The sequence below is a fragment of the Euprymna scolopes genome, chromosome 9 (genome assembly GCF_053919585.1).
Source record: "Euprymna scolopes isolate OS-2025 chromosome 9, ASM5391958v1, whole genome shotgun sequence".
NCBI classification, from domain to species: Eukaryota; Metazoa; Mollusca; class Cephalopoda; order Sepiida; family Sepiolidae; genus Euprymna; species Euprymna scolopes.
The window spans coordinates 70,828,229-70,844,825 of NC_136490.1; the positions used below are offsets into that span (position 1 = coordinate 70,828,229).

The 16,597-nt window shown below is 35.6% G+C and overlaps 1 protein-coding gene across 7 annotated transcripts in view; it reads right to left on the bottom strand.

Moving 5' to 3' along the window:
* LOC145284706 (uncharacterized) overlaps positions 1–16,597 on the bottom strand; it is a 2,222,015-nt gene that overhangs the window by 1,152,083 nt on the left and 1,053,335 nt on the right. For 2 of the 7 annotated variants that reach the window (XM_080133600.1, XM_080133599.1), the window contains one exon: positions 9,569–9,645. The exons of the other annotated variants lie outside the window; for them this stretch is intronic. The gene's annotated coding sequence lies outside the window, so the exon portion shown is untranslated. The remainder of the gene's footprint in view (positions 1–9,568; positions 9,646–16,597) is intronic. 7 annotated transcript variants of the gene reach the window in all.

A 16,597-nucleotide genomic window follows, 5' to 3' on the forward strand; every position in this document is an offset into this window, starting at 1 on the left:
ATCAATTTAGGTAACTTGATTGTATAGTAGAGCTGACATCTATTTAATGTAGCCGCCTTCAGCCTCAATCGCCGCCTCGATACAGGTTCGGAACTAGGAGCATGCGTTTTCCACAAGCGTCAGCAAGAGCTTGGCGAATGCTTGGTGGATGGCAACAATCAGGCTAGCTTTGGTGTTGTGGGAGGTTATGTTCGTGATGTCAACGTATGATCAAACGAAGTAGTCTAGCACGTTCGCGTCTGGGAAGGAGGGGAGCCAGTGAAAGAAGTGTACAAAGTCGTACAATTTTTTCTGAAGCCAAGCTTGTGTTTCTTTGGACTTGTGGACCGGAGCCAAGTCCTGCTGTCACAGTCTTGGTTTGCCAATGGCTATCTGATTGCACCAGGGGATCACCACACTCTTCAGCACATCCAGGTACACTTTGATGTTGACTTTTAAGCCGACTTTGAAGATTTGGAGTGGTATGATGTGGCCCTCACTTGAAACCACACTAAAACCATAACCGTGGCCAGAAACTTTGTTTTCATCACTCTGGGTATGCTCCTGTTGTTCATAGACATCTAGCAATGCATTTTGAGGGTGTTAACAATGGTCCTATGGTCATAACTGGAATCAGTAGAGAGCATGAGTTGTACAACGGAACATCTTCAATCTGAGTTGACATTGTTGTCAGTTTCAGACATGATAGAAGATTTCTATCGCTCTTGGGATTTGTACACAACTGGCCAACTAGTAGATGGTCTGCAACAAAAATATGCTCATGCAAGGAAAATGTATTCATATTTGACTCCTTTTCATACACACAAGCTTACTAATTGTACCCACTTCCTTTTTCAAAAATTGAGACATGTAATCTTTTTCTACCATATCTGATCTTGACCTTCAGCTGATGGTTTAAGAACACAATCAGATTTGATCATTCAAAGATTCAACCTCGTAGTCTTCTCTCAGACATGACGTCCACACCAGGATTTACACTACAGCCAGGTTCGCGAAAAACAGTATTTATTTCTCTCTCTGTTCCATGCCAGCTCAATGTTGTTTGTTATGTAGGATATGTTTAGTACCAGAAGCTGCTTGGATCAATATGAGCCGTCATTTTGTTGACATGCCCTCAGATCTATCGGAGTTCATGGTATTCAAAGAAAGTGTACTCAAGTATTTCTTCCTCGAGTATGTTACAGCAGAGACACCTAAATGAATTCTCTATTTTGGAACATTATTGCATGGCATTAAGAGGTAGTGCATTCTGGGCCAATCGCTATGTTTGAAAAAAAAAACAGTTGTTGAGATGACTCATACCTGGCATTCAACTCCATTTAGAGAAGATACACTTCTTCAATCACTCTAACCAGCAGACAAATGGATCGTCAGCAGCCCCTCCTTATAAATCTTCCTGGGATTCCTTTCTAAAAGATCTAAAAAGTTCACTGAACTGAGGAAGTTTTTGGAGCACAGCTCAGCACTCTGAAGAACTCTGATTCGCTCCTAAGCTTAAGTTCAGAATAAAATCACGATTTTCTTTTAACGGCTAATTTAAAAAAAAAAATGTTTTGAACGCTACTAACTGAATTTCTTTCAATGCAGTTTGCAATTTGGAGACGGAATTGTTTTTGTTGAGATAAGTGATTTCAATCATGCTTTTTATTTTAGATTTAAAATATTAACAACTCCATTTTATTTCAGTATTTAATTTGTGTATTTCTGTTTTATTAAATGCTAGCTTTTTTCTAGTCCAATACCGGCTTCCATCTTACCTCGAAATTACTTATAACAGCACCAACTTACTTTCGGAAGAACCCCCCCCCCATCAGCCTTTTCTTTTATATCGTAAGCTTCTTAAAACGTTACTAGCTTAAGTTCTGAATAAAATCACGATTTTCTTTTAACGGCTAATTTAAAAAAAAAATGTTTTGAACGCTACTAACTGAATTTCTTTCAATGCAGTTTGCAATTTGGAGACGGAATTGTTTTTGTTGAGATAAGTGATTTCAATCATGCTTTTTATTTTAGATTTAAAATATTAACAACTCCATTTTATTTCAGTATTTAATTTGTGTATTTCTGTTTTATTAAATGCTAACTTTTTTCTAGTCCAATACCGGCTTCCATCTTACCTCGAAATTACTTATAACGGCACCAACTTACTTTCGGAAGAACCCCCCATCAGCCTTTTCTTTTATATCGTAAGCTTCTTAAAACGTTACTAGCTTAAGTTCAGAATAAAATCACGATTTTCTTTTAACGGCTAATTTAAAAAAAAAATGTTTTGAACGCTACTAACTGAATTTCTTTCAATGCAGTTTGCAATTTGGAGACGGAATTGTTTTTGTTGAGATAAGTGATTTCAATCATGCTTTTTATTTTAGATTTAAAATATTAACAACTCCATTTTATTTCAGTATTTAATTTGTGTATTTCTGTTTTATTAAATGCTAGATTTTTTTCTAGTCCAATACCGGCTTCCATCTTACCTCGAAATTACTTATAACGGCACCAACTTACTTTCGGAAGAACCCCCCCCCATCAGCCTTTTCTTTTATATCGTAAGCTTCTTAAAACGTTACTAGCTTAAGTTCAGAATAAAATCACGATTTTCTTTTAACGGCTAATTAAAAAAAAAAAATGTTTTGAACGCTACTAACTGAATTTCTTTCAATGCAGTTTGCAATTTGGAGACGGAATTGTTTTTGTTGAGATAAGTGATTTCAATCATGCTTTTTATTTTAGATTTAAAATATTAACAACTCCATTTTATTTCAGTATTTAATTTGTGTATTTCTGTTTTATTAAATGCTAGCTTTTTTCTAGTCCAATACCGGCTTCCATCTTACCTCGAAATTACTTATAACGGCACCACCTTACTTTCGGAAGAACCCCCCCCCCATCAGCCTTTTCTTTTATATCGTAAGCTTCTTAAAACGTTACTAGCTTAAGTTCTGAATAAAATCACGATTTTCTTTTAACGGCTAATTTAAAAAAAAAAATGTTTTGAACGCTACTAACTGAATTTCTTTCAATGCAGTTTGCAATTTGGAGACGGAATTATTTTTGTTGAGATAAGTGATTTCAATCATGCTTTTTATTTTAGATTTAAAATATTAACAACTCCATTTTATTTCAGTATTTAATTTGTGTATTTCTGTTTTATTAAATGCTAGCTTTTTTTTTTTTTTTTTTTTTTTTTTTTTTTCCTCGTACATATGTTTATTTATCTACCGAGTTGATAGCAAAAATTACGAATTATACTCATTTTTAGTTCGTGTGAGGGGAATCTATCACCATACTTTCCCTTAAACACGTCTGTTGGACTTTTACTAAGTACAATACTTAATAGTTTTTTTTTTTTTTTTTTTTTTTTTTAATGGAGAGTAGAAAACGCATTGTGGATGCGTTATCGGCAGCTTCTGTTACTCTCGCTTCTTCTTATTTGTCCCTCAGTCCTCATTTTTTAAATGAGTGATTTTTCGGACAAAGGGAGAAGAAAAAGCTGTTTTCTAGGTTGGCAGTATTTTTGCGAACAGTTGGCTGAGATGGCGGAAATTTTCTGTTTCTATGTCTATCCTTGTAGCCATGTCACTAGTAAGGGTGCTGGAGGTAAACGTTTTGTCTGGGCTGACGTTATCCGCCTGATAGTCAGGGACCCGAACCTTGGATTAACCACTAAGGAGGCTGTCCTATCAGCAGGTGCAAAGTACTGGGGCTGCTGTATTGCCATTTGGTGAATGGATTCTGGACCATGCAGTAGCTTCTGGTGGGGCCTCTCGATGCCATACTAGTGGGTAATTGTTACGGCTTTACCTTATCATTAGCTACAAATAAAAAAAAAAAATTCTTCGTTTCTTTTTCTCTCTTAATTTCCCCTCTCTGTCCTGATCTAAGTAAATCTGTCGACCTAGTCCACAAATTCCAAAATTTCATCATGACAAGTTTCAAGAAAAAATACACGATTAAACCCGGTTCTCCAACTTCCAACGTAGACCCCTACTACCATGTCTCCTTCTCCAACATCAGGGGTCTTCGTTCTAACCTTCCAGAGGTTGAAACCCAATTACAGGAGACTAAACCAGACCTTTTATTTTTGAGTGAAACTGGCATTGGACAGGCTATTTCCCTAGATGAGTTTGCAATTTCAGGATACTCTAACTTAACTTCTAAATCTGACCCCCAAGATCGCCATGGGCATGGAATATGTGCCTATATTAAAGATAGCTTTCCATGTGGGAGGGACATCTCCAGGGAAGATCCTAACTTACCCTATATGTGCTTCCGGGTTGCTTTAGCTCACACTACTGCATTTATATTTACTCTCTATCGCCCCCACAACAGCGGAGTTACTATCTTTCAAAGCATATCTGAGAAAATTGACCAAGTCCTTTCTACTTATCCTTCAGCTAACATTCACGTATGTGGAGACTTCAATGTTCACAACGTCGAATGGTTGACCCACTCAAACAAGACCGATGATGAGGGGAGGTTCTGTCATGATTTCTCCATTGCCTATGACCTCACTCAGATTGTTCAGGAACCTACCCGTTTGCCCGATAATGACGGCCAGTATGCGAGCCTACTAGACCTTTTTCTCACAACTTGCCCTGAACTATGTTCAGTTTCTGTTCTGTCGCCTCTTGGATCTTCCGACCACTCTGTTGTATCAATTAAGATAAAAATGAAATGTAATAAGTCCCCAGACGTACCTCTTCATCGTACAGTATATCGATACACTAAGGCTGACTGGGATAGCTTCCGTACATTTATATCTGATCTACCTCTGCATTCCATGTTTAAAAAGGATGTGTCCTCTATAGTATTAGACCTAACTGAATGGTTAATTGTAGGTATTGACCATTTCATACCCTCTAAAAAGTTTCAGCAAAAACCTAACAGCCAGCCATGGTTCTCTCCAGAATGTGCTGCTGCCATTGCGCACAGAAATCACTTTTTCCACTGCTTCAAACGTAATAGATGTATGGAAACTAAAGCCGTTTTCAGGACTGCCAGCAACCATTGTAAGAAAGTAATAAGGAACGCAAGAGTGTTGTATGCTCAATCTGTTAAGTCCAAAGTAGCTGAGCAGCGGCTTGGTTCCCACCAGTTTTGGCAAATAGCAAACAGAATCCTGAACAGAAGCGTGTGCTCCATCCCAACTATTATCAATGGACCTGAGGTAATCTCGTCAGCATCAGACAAAGCCAAACTCTTTGTCAAGAACTTTGCAACTAATTCTACCCTTTGCGACCAAGACCGCCAACCCCCAATATTTCCTCCTGTATCAGAAAACACGCTATGTGATATACGTATATCTGTACGTGATGTTGCCAAGCTAATCAAAAACCTTGATTCGAGTAAAGCAACTGGCCCTGATGGTATTCCAATTATAGTACTAAAAAAACTTCAACCTGAATTAGCGCCCATACTTACAAAACTGTTTAAACGTTGTCTTAAGGAGAATAGTTTCCCATCTCCCTGGAAAATCTCATCAGTATGCCCTGTATTTAAGAATTCAGGTGATCGCTCATCCCCCTCTCAGTACAGGCCAATAAGTCTCCTGTGCGTCATGAGTAAGTTGCTAGAATCTGTGTTAAATACAGAAGTAATCAAACATCTCAACAAAAATAACCTTCTTAGTGACACTCAATATGGTTTCCGTTCTGCTAGATCTACAGCAGATGTCCTTACAGTTATATCGCATAGGATTAGCAAATCTCTCAACGGTGGCAATCTTTCTAGGGCAATTGCTCTTGACATATCTAAAGCCTTTGATAGGGTATGGCATAAAGGTTTACTTCATAAGATCGCTAGCTATGGTATAGCTGGAAAAGTCTTCTCAGTTATTAAATCATTTCTTTCTGATAGGTTCATAAGAGTAGTAGTTGAGGGGCAAAAATCAGAAGCTCACAGTATTAATGCCGGTGTCCCTCAGGGATCCATCCTGGGCCCAACTCTTTTCTTGATCTACATTAATGATCTTCCAAATCATATCCTTACATCATTTGTAGACATTTATGCTAACGACACTACCATTTATGGTACCACATCTAAGACAGTAAACGACCAAGTTCTCTCCAATTCTCTCTCCTCTGATCTTGAGCACGTAGTACAATGGGGAAAGAAGTGGCTGGTTACTTTTAATGCATCTAAAACCAAGCTTCTCTCTTTACATCATCAACATTCTAATCCACATTTGTCATCAATTGAAATGAATGGCTCTCGTCTTCAGGAGGCCTCAAGTTTTGACAAGCTTCTGGGCTTGACCATTACTCCTGATCTTAAATGGAACACGTATATCAAATCTGTTGCCAAGGCCGCTGGAAAAATGGTGGAATCTTTCCATCGATCCAGTAGATATCTCACTGCTGATGCTATTCTCTACCTATATAAGAGCCAGGTACGTCCAAGGATGGAATACTGTTGCCACATCTGGGCAGGAGCTGCTAGAAAGGACTTGTCCTGCCTTGATAGAGTTCAAAATAGACTTTGTAGCCTCGTAGGAGATGTTCTGCAACCTCTATCTCACAGAAGAGATGTTGCGAGTTTGTCTCTGATGTATCGTTATTTTCATGGAAAGTGTTCAACTGAGCTTCAATCTATGGTCCCCCCTCGCCAAACTTTCACAAGAAACACTCGTCTAGCTGTAAACACTATCAATAATTTCCCCCACTCTTTATCTGTGGCTAAACCTAAACGTAGATTCCATGAACGAAGCTTCTTTCTTAGAACTGCACGCCTGTGGAATTGTCTTCCGTTTTCCTGCTTTCCGGCTGACTACAATATGGTTGTGTTCAAGTCTAAAGTAAATAAGTTCTTGATGAGCCGTTCCATATAAGTTATTAAATTTACCAAATTTTCATTACTAATGATTACTATATTGACCAATTTCTACTGTACACTCTTTAACCCTTATCCTTGAGTGGCCTCTGGGCCTTGATAATGTGGTGATGCCTTTGTAAAAAAAAAAAAAAAAGCTTACAACAGCTGTACAACGGAATGGTTAAGAATAAGGTCAGGAAAGGTGATATTATTCCCCAAGTTCCATGCAGATTCCACTATAGTTTAACTAAAGAAAACTAGACACACCAAGTCGGGCATCTCAAAACTTTATTCACGTTAAATACAGATACTAGACTTTGATTCTAGCTCAGAGGTTAAAAAAATGAAAGATTAATGTCAAATCCTAATGCAAATATTAATTTTCTTTTAATCAGTGTATCTTTAGTCATATGTCTTTGACAGAGTATGGCATTTAGGTCTGCTTCACAAGATCTCTAGCTACAGTATAGCTAAAAATGTCCTTTCAATTATTAAATCATTTCTCTCTGATATGTTTATAAATGTAGTGGTTGATGGGCAGAAATCAAGAGCTCACAATGTTAATGCTGGAGTCCCTTAGGGGTTCATCCGGGGTCTAACTCTCTTCCTGATCTACATCAATGATCTCATAAATCACATCCTAAGATCATTCATAGATATTTACGCTGATAACACTACCATCTATGGTAACATTCAAATGCCGTAAATGACCAAGTTTTCTGATTCTCTCTCTTCTGATGTTGAGCATCTGGTGCAATGGGGAAAGAGGTGCCTGTTTTCTTTAATACATCTAAAACTAAGCTTCTATCTTTACAGCATCAATGCTCAGATTCATGTCTGGCATCAATTGAAATGACTGACTCTCGTTTTAGGGAGGCTCCATGTTTCAACAAGCTTCTGCGTCTGACCTTTACCCTTGATCTGAAATGGAACACATATATCAAATCTGTTGGCAAGGTCGGTGGAAATATGGTGGGATCGTTCTACCACTCCCATAGATGCAATTCCTTACCTGTATAAGAGCTAGGTCGGTCCTAAGATAGAGAACTGTTGCCACATCTTCGCAGGAGTTAACCGCTTATCCTGCCATGACAGAGTTCAAAATAGACTTTGTAGCCTATTAGTGAATGCCCTTTTCTCTTCCCTGCAACTTCTTTCCCATACAAAAATGTTGCGAGCCTGTCTCTACTCTATCTTTATTTTTATAGTTAGTGCTCATCTGAGCTCAAATCTATGCCCCCCCCCTTGACAAATTTTCACACAAAACACTCGTTTAGCTGAAACCATTATCAATAATTTCCCCCACCCTTTATCGGTGCCTAAAACAAAATGTAGATTCCACGAACAAAGCTTCTTTCTTAAAACTGCACATCTTTGAAACTCTCTTCCGTTTCCTTGCTTTCCAGCTGACTACACTATGTTCGTCTTCAAGTCCAACGTAAACAAATTCTTGATGAGTTGTCCCCTTAAGTAATCCAATTTACTAAATTTCCACTATTAACGATTACTATGTAATTGTCCCATTGACTTCTGTATAATCTTCTCTATATAAATAAAATGAACTCATTTTTTCCCGTCGGATTTTGACTTTAATAGGATTAAAAATCAAGATATTTCATGCAAATATAATATGCACAAACGGCAGAACAATATCTGAGGTGTGTTATAGGCTTATTATTTCTCAAATTCCTCGATAATCTTAGATTTCTATACTTTTTCTGCTGAGAAGTCACGGCCAAAATCGGTTAAGATCAATGGAAGTGGTAAAATATTTTCTTTCTAATAAATTCCTCCTCCCCCTGCCACCACTAAACACCGTTTGGGGATCGTTCACAAGGAACAGTTGAGAAGAGAACACCGGTTTGGCTTCATAGTTCTTTCATGTGAAGTTATTTAAAATCACTAAACTAAGCTGCAGTGCTCTGTGGCGTAGTGGTTAGCATGCTGGACAATTCACATTATATTTTCACGTTCGAGCCGACCTACCGTAGTTGTTTTTTTTTGTTTTTTTTTTTCCTAAACAACTGGAATGGACTTTTCTTGGTGGCCGAACTGTTAACGTTGCAGATGTTTTTTTTTTTGTTTTTTTTCACACTTTATTTTCCTACTTTTACTCATGACTCCGGGTTTGATCCTTCCTACTTACCTACCATAACATTTTTTAAAACTCCCCCCCCCCCGTCCCGGAAACAAACACTCGGGCAACGCCGGGTACCCCCGCTAGTATTATAATATTGTTCCATTGACTACCATACAGTTGTACGGCATAATCATGTTGACACACCGGTTCTTCTTAGATCACCAAAGTTACGCAGTACCAGATGAGTGACCAGTTTGGGAATTTCAGACATTGTATGTAGGAGAAAGTCGACACTTCCCTGCAAGAGTTGCAAAACCCTAATGTCATCTCCCCTAATAGGTATATTCATGTGACTGAGGATCGCTTGCGAATTTCATACTTTCATGGAACTTCCTCCTTTGGAGGAAGCCGGTTAAACACACATAGGGTTAGAGCCGTTTTCCCTCACTACCGTACACTCATTAATCCTTATCCTTGAGTGACCTCCAGGCCTTAAAAGTGGTGACACCTTTATAAAAAAAATAAATAAATGAAGTAAAGTCAATAACGTTCTAGGTTGGAATATTATTGCCACATTTGGGTGGGAGCTGCTCAGAGCACCCTATCCTGCCTTGACAGAGTTCAAAACTGACTTTGTAACCTTAAATAATGAAATTATACCAAAGTTCCTCTACTTACGATTACTATGCTGTTATCCTAATGACCACCATACACTCATTAACTCTGATCCTCAAGGCCTTGATAAATGGTGACTCCTTTGTAAAAAAAAGAAAAGGCTTAGTCATCAGACATCTTCAACTTAAGGCTGAGCAAAGAAGACAATAAAAAAGTTGATATCATAGATAGACTGGATAGACTGATTTGTTAATAATACAAAAGTAGTAATCTCAATTTGTCATTTGCCATTCTAAACCTACAGTCGTTGCTTTCATTGAGAAGCCATGTTTCATATACCTTACATGATTTGTTGTCTCTTGATGTGTTGTGTAACAATTTAACTTTTTAAATAGCCAACATTTGGACAAACCTAGTCTGGTACAAGTATGTAACATAGCTAATTACTTTCCAATTAGTTAACAAACTTATGCATTTTATCAAACAAACAAAAAACACTACTTGAACAGTTACCTAAAAGATTAAACTTTCATGAAACAGATATCACTCTTATTTCTGATAATGCAAATAAAGAAATTAAGTCTCTATCCAATAATACATCATTCATTTTTTTTAATGCTTGCGTCCTTAGAAATATTTTTTATTCATTTTTCTTTTATTAATTCACCAAATGATTTTGGACAAAATCTCAAGTAATTTCCAGGATGCTTCCAAGGTAAATGGATGTGAGGAGTATTCACTTCTGATATTTGTATCATTTTATGAATTCCTCGTAATTTGTGCAATTGTCTGAAAATTTTCAAGTAATTTGTGATATTGTCTGGAAATCTTGACGTTCTAAGAGTGAGAATGAGCGGCGCTTATTTACCCCATACCATTTCAATAGAGAGCAATGCCAGGATTGCCTTTTGCTGACATTCATCATGGACAGCTCATGCAATAGAATATTTACCGCTGGTAAACATACATGAAAATCTCGGCTGACATTTGGTTGGTGAGTGAGTCTTTAATCCAATCTATTTTTTGCCGATTAAAGAACATCCCTTTCAGGGTCTAGGACGAATGAAATGATGTAAAATGAAATAAAAATCACTTATTTTGTCTGTCTTTATATGAAGAGACATCAAAGTCACAAAAATATGTTTTCAATGTTTCTTTTTCTTTATTTTTTAGTTTCGTACAAGGCAATCACTTGAAAAATTCTTCTCTCATTGGAATCAGGATTTTTTAATCCCTTCTCTCTTTTCTTTGGAATTTCTTTAATTTTACTTATTTTCTTTTCGAACGTTTCCTTTTTGTTTTGCTCTTTACAGTTTTGCCCTTTCCTATCCGTTATTCCTCATCCCTTTTCCTACCCCACCTCTCCCTTTTTCTCACTATAGCTATCTACTCTCATTTATTTTACAAAACATTTTCTTTATTCATTTCTCTCTCATTTTTCTCCTCTCCATTCCTATCCTCTTTCTCTCCTTTTAAAAATTATATTAAATTTTATGCCTTTCCGAATTTTCCCTCTCAATATTCTGTTAACTCTGCCTAGTTTTCTCATTCAGATTTATTTTTTATTCATATTTTACTCATATGTTTTTATCTTTCTCATACACGCACATTATATATATATATCTATATACGATATATAAAGATTAACGTCTATGTGTGTGTCTGCCTGTGCACAAATAGGCTCGTATATGGTTTACTATAATACTAAACTGACCACATACAATGATAGAAGAGCAAAAATGGGTATGATAGAGTCACCCCGCACCAATGGGGATAGGGCACCAAGGGGAAAACCATATGTACACTCACATTGTTTCATGTAGCGCTACCAAATTTTGCAGGATAACCCACCATGGTAGGGGAAGGTTTTGACAGGTTACATCGCTCACCCCCACCAACGAGGTGGGACACAAAAGAGAGATCACTTATAACTAGAAACGCTGTGCATGCTCACACTGCTTGATCTACATTTGTAGAGTTACCAAATATGGTATGATAACCCACCATGTAGTGAGGAGAGCTTTTGACAGGTTACACTGCTCACCATCACCAACAGAGTGGGGACCCCAGGGGTGTCACTATGTAGGTTCACATTGTTTGATATAGAGCTACCAAACGTGCCATGTGTTAAGGGAACTTGCCATGAAAAGAGAGAGATTCTTAAGGATTATATTGCTCATTCACACCAACAGAGGAAGGGCCCCATGAGGATCACTTATAATGGGGAACACTAATTAGTGTTCATACGTTTGTGTCAATAAAAATTCCCACTAGTTCCTCCTCATGTTCGTTTGAGGGGATTGCTTTGCTTTGAAGCTATCTGTTTACACCCACATCCCCTTTCATACTTTCATAAATCAGAGTCCATTTTTAAGTCTCATTTTTAATCCTATCAATGCCACCTACTTTTGTTAGTGTATATATATATACTAAAGCACGTCTGATTGAACATAACAGAGTTATTTTTTTCTGATTTTTCTGGATATCTTTTCCATTTGCCGAGCGGCCTTTTTTTTTATTTCAGCTAGCATGCTGTATAAAATGGCGCCCAAAAGTCCGGCATTAGAAATATCTTAACCAGCAATACAAACATGTGATACCTTAACAGATGCACACGACGACTTAAAGTACTAGAAGCCATACTTATAAAAAAAAAAAAACTACAGCCCCTTTATACATATACAGTAGCGTCCAAAACTAAACGACACAATTTTGAAACCTAATATTTGTTAGAAATAACAATTGTGAAAAGCTGAAATTTTGACAGCTGATAGTTGTTATCATCCATAATAACATACTAAAATTTGAATCATTTGCAAAGGATAGAAAAAGAATTATAATAATTATTTATTTATTTTCAAAATAGGAACGTCCAAAATTAAGGGACAAAATTCAGAAAAACAATGTAAACAGCCAAAAACAATAAAATAATGTACTATCAATATTTAATAAATGGGCTCTTGCTCTCAGTGACAGCTGCACATCTTCGACTACAAGAACAAATCAGTTCTTTACAATCCTCGATACTAATTTTAGACCATTCTTCTTGAAGCTTCACCCATAAATCCTCCGTGTTAGTGGGATTTCTTTCCATAAGTGTCACCCCTAAGGTCTTCCAAAGATTTTCTATTGGATTTAAGTCAGAACTTTGCGGTGGCCAATCAATAATTTCGAAATCTTGCTCGCTATGGTAACTCATTACCACCTTTGCCTTGTTACATGGAACATTATCTTGCATAAAGGTAGCCCTATCGAAACCTGAATATAGATCTGCGCGTTTACACGAGTTTGTACCTTGGCTAGAAAACATTGCAAGTACCATGATGCTTCCGCCCCAAAATCTGACAGTTTTCTTAGTACACTTTGCACTTAATCTTTCACCAATACGTCTCTTTACATTGTTTGTTTCCATCATTTCCAAATAAATTAAACTTGCTTTCATCACTGAAAAATACTTTTACCCAATTTTCATGTGTCCAAATTACATACGTGTTGGCAAACTCTAATCTCTTCTTATTATTCTTTGAACTAACAAGTGGTTTCTTCCCTGAGGTTTGATTAAAGAGCCCTATTTCTTGCAGTCGTCTAGAAGCAGTCTGTCTTGACATATTAACACATGAGATACTATTCATAACCCTTTTAATTTCTGTGCAAGACTAAAAACAGTCGTTTAATGACATACGCTGCATTATTTGATCTTCTGTTGCCGAACTTTTGTGGGGTCTGCCGGTTTTAAAAGCACTAACTATTTTACCAATATCATTGTAGGATTTAACAACCCTGCCTACAACACACTTGGAACGTTTCACTTTCTCTGAAATCTCTTTAATGGTGTGCTTTTCCTTGTGTAGCTTCACAATAGCTTGTCTCAAAGAGTAATCAAGTTTTTGGCGTTTCGCTATGGTGCCGACAGATGCAACATCTACAAATGACTAAGTAAGACTTATCCTTTAGAGGAAATCAAGAAATTTGAATATAGCATACTGTTTACATTGTTTTTCTCAATTTTGTCCCTTAATTTTGGACGTTCCTATTTTGAAAATAAATAAATAATTGTTATAACTCTTTTTCTGTCCTTTGCAAATGATTCAAATTTTATTTGTTATTATGGATGATAACGACTACCAGTTGTAAAAATTTCAGCTTTTCACAGTTGTTATTTCTAACAAATATTAGGTTTTAAAATTGTGTCCCTTAGTTTTGGACGTTCCTGTATGTATGTATGTATGTATGTATATATATATATATATATATATATATATATATTAGTCCTCGCGCAAAAGAGCAGGACACAAAAATGTTTTAAATAATAATAATAGAATAAAAATAACAAAGACTCTCACTGGCGAGAACTACTATTGACCGTAACCAGTTATACATTCCTTTGGAAATTTTCATCTCTATTTTTCTCGTTATGTACTGAATATTTGTTAATGAAACCTATATGAAATATATTCCTTATTAAATTTTAAAGATTTTCTATTCTGAAAGAAGTTTTAAAAAATTCTATCTAAAAAATTATTTTAAAGTTTTTGTTAAAAAAAAAATCAGATTTTCTCATTGTTCAGACCTGTATTACAAAGAGGAAGTTACATAAAATGAGTTGTGGTGTGAGGAGAAATACTAACTGAAACAGAGAGAATATTCAGACCTGTAATAATACAAAGAGGGGGTTGCAAAAATGATTTGTGGTGTGAGGAGAAATACAAACTGAAATAGAGAGAAGGAGAGTTTTAAAATATAATCTTAAAAAGATAAGATACAAATTAGAAAAGCATATCATCCAAGGCATGAAAATTGTTAAACAAAATGTTTTTATTATAGGCTTTAAAAATAAAGGTACAAGATTTAATTTGAAATTTATTTATCTTCAAAGTGCACTTTTGTAAATTTTACAAAGTAAGGTATGAAAATTTGATTTAAATTGAATCAAAAAATTACCTTGGATTTATTTTATGTAATGTACATTTTGTTGCAATTTGAAAACATTATCTTTCATCTAGCAATTAATGATATAGATATAAAATTTTCAATTATATTTTTTAAAGTGCAACAGAATGTACATTACATAAAATAAATCCAAGGTAGTTTTTTGATTCAATTTAAATTAAATTTTTATACCTTACTTTGTAAAATTTATAAAAGTGCAGTTTGAAGATAAATAAATTTCAAATTAAATTTGTACAATTATTTTTAAAGCCTGTAGTAAAAACATTTTGTTTAACAATTTTCATGCCTTGGATGAAACGCTTTTCTAACTTGTATATATATATATATATATATATATATATATATATATATATATATATATATATATATATATATATATATATATATATATATATATATATATATTGTATGAAAATATACACATGACAAGTAAGCTTCTGTTCATTTTCATAATATTACTAATGTGTACTTATGTATTGTGCACTGTTGAAGCAACTACTGAATATATATATATACTAAATATATTTTATCAACTTAAAATGGTGTATGTGCATAAAAGAATAAATACATACATATACTTATACACACGTTTATATATATATATATATATATATACATACATATATATATATATTACGTGTGTATTTAGACAGCATTATTTCATTTAAGCAAGCATGAAACACAATAATAATTCTGCTTAATGATACCTTTTTACTTTTTCAATTTTTCTAATTTTTTTTTTACATTTTCACCCCAAACAAGGCACATTGCATTTTTGTTGTGCTTGCACTGGCATTACGGTAGTCAAGCACTCCTAAGTGCCCAGTTTAAGGGTTGGGATGTGTCGGGAGAGGGCAAAAACGGCGTTCATTGCCCTAGTCAGGAAACAAGATCGACCAATGAGTGTTTCTGTTGACTCCCAGTGGTTCGACCTCTACGCCTGGCTAATAAACAAAGAAGGAGTATGGAAGCCGGGCGATAGACAGTGTCTATCTACTCCTTAAGCAGTTTAGGTTTGCAGACCAGTAATTTGTTTGAGTCACCAGCTCTAGGAAGGTTGCCATCCAAGACTGGATAGGCCTTCCTCCCCTTAGGTTTAGCTTCAGAGTTTTCCTTCTCTTCGACAGATGACCTGGGAAGATCTACGGGTCCATCAGTACCAAGAGGGTTTGCCCCGTGCCTGGATCCTAATCCAGGTATTTCTGCGACCCCGAGAGGGTGTTTAGTGTTGTTACTGGTTTAGTTTATAAAGTTTATATATCTACTGAGAGATTATACTCCTCAAAGTGATTACAGGACATTGCTATTTAATTGTTTGTTACTTCTTTCTTCATTAATTTTATTTAAAACTTAAAAAAAATTAATCTGTCATTTGCACGATATCTGTCTCTGTCTGTCTGTCTGTCTGTCTCTCTCTCTCTCTCTCTCTCTCTCTATATATATATATATATATATATATATATACATATATATATATATATATGTATATATATTACCACGCAATTTGGAACTAAACCTTTATATCCTTTTCTTCAATTTTCCCCGCTATGTGATTTCTATTTAATCAATTTTGTATTATGATTTTCCATGTCTAGCTGACTAGCAAATAGGGTGAATACCGTTATATCTATTTGCTAATATTTCTCCTCTAAAGAGATGGTAGGCATCGAAACCCTATAGGATAAGGAGATAAAATTTCGAAAGTATTCTTTGTCTTACATGGAATAATAAAAAAAATCCTCGATTTGAATAAAGGTTTTTTAATTTCATTGAATCACTATAATTTGCTATATATATATATATGTATATATATGTGTGTGTGTGTGTGTGTGTGTGTGTGTGTGTGTGTGTGTGTGTGTGTGTGTGTGTGTGTGTCTCCTCTAAAACAGCGAGTTTTCTTTATCTTGCCTTTTGACTTTTGACAAATAAATAATCTTCTTTTTTATTAGAAAACATATGAAATCTATAAAACAAAGCACTTTGTCAAAAATCTTGTTTGTTGGTTCACTTGAGGCATCTTAATGAATCCAAATTGTATCCGAAATATCGTTGAAGGAATTTCACTTCCTTTGAGGGGGGAAGGCATGCTTTAAAATTCTCTCTTGTCATTCCCTTTGATGAAAATGCTCATGTGATTGTGAA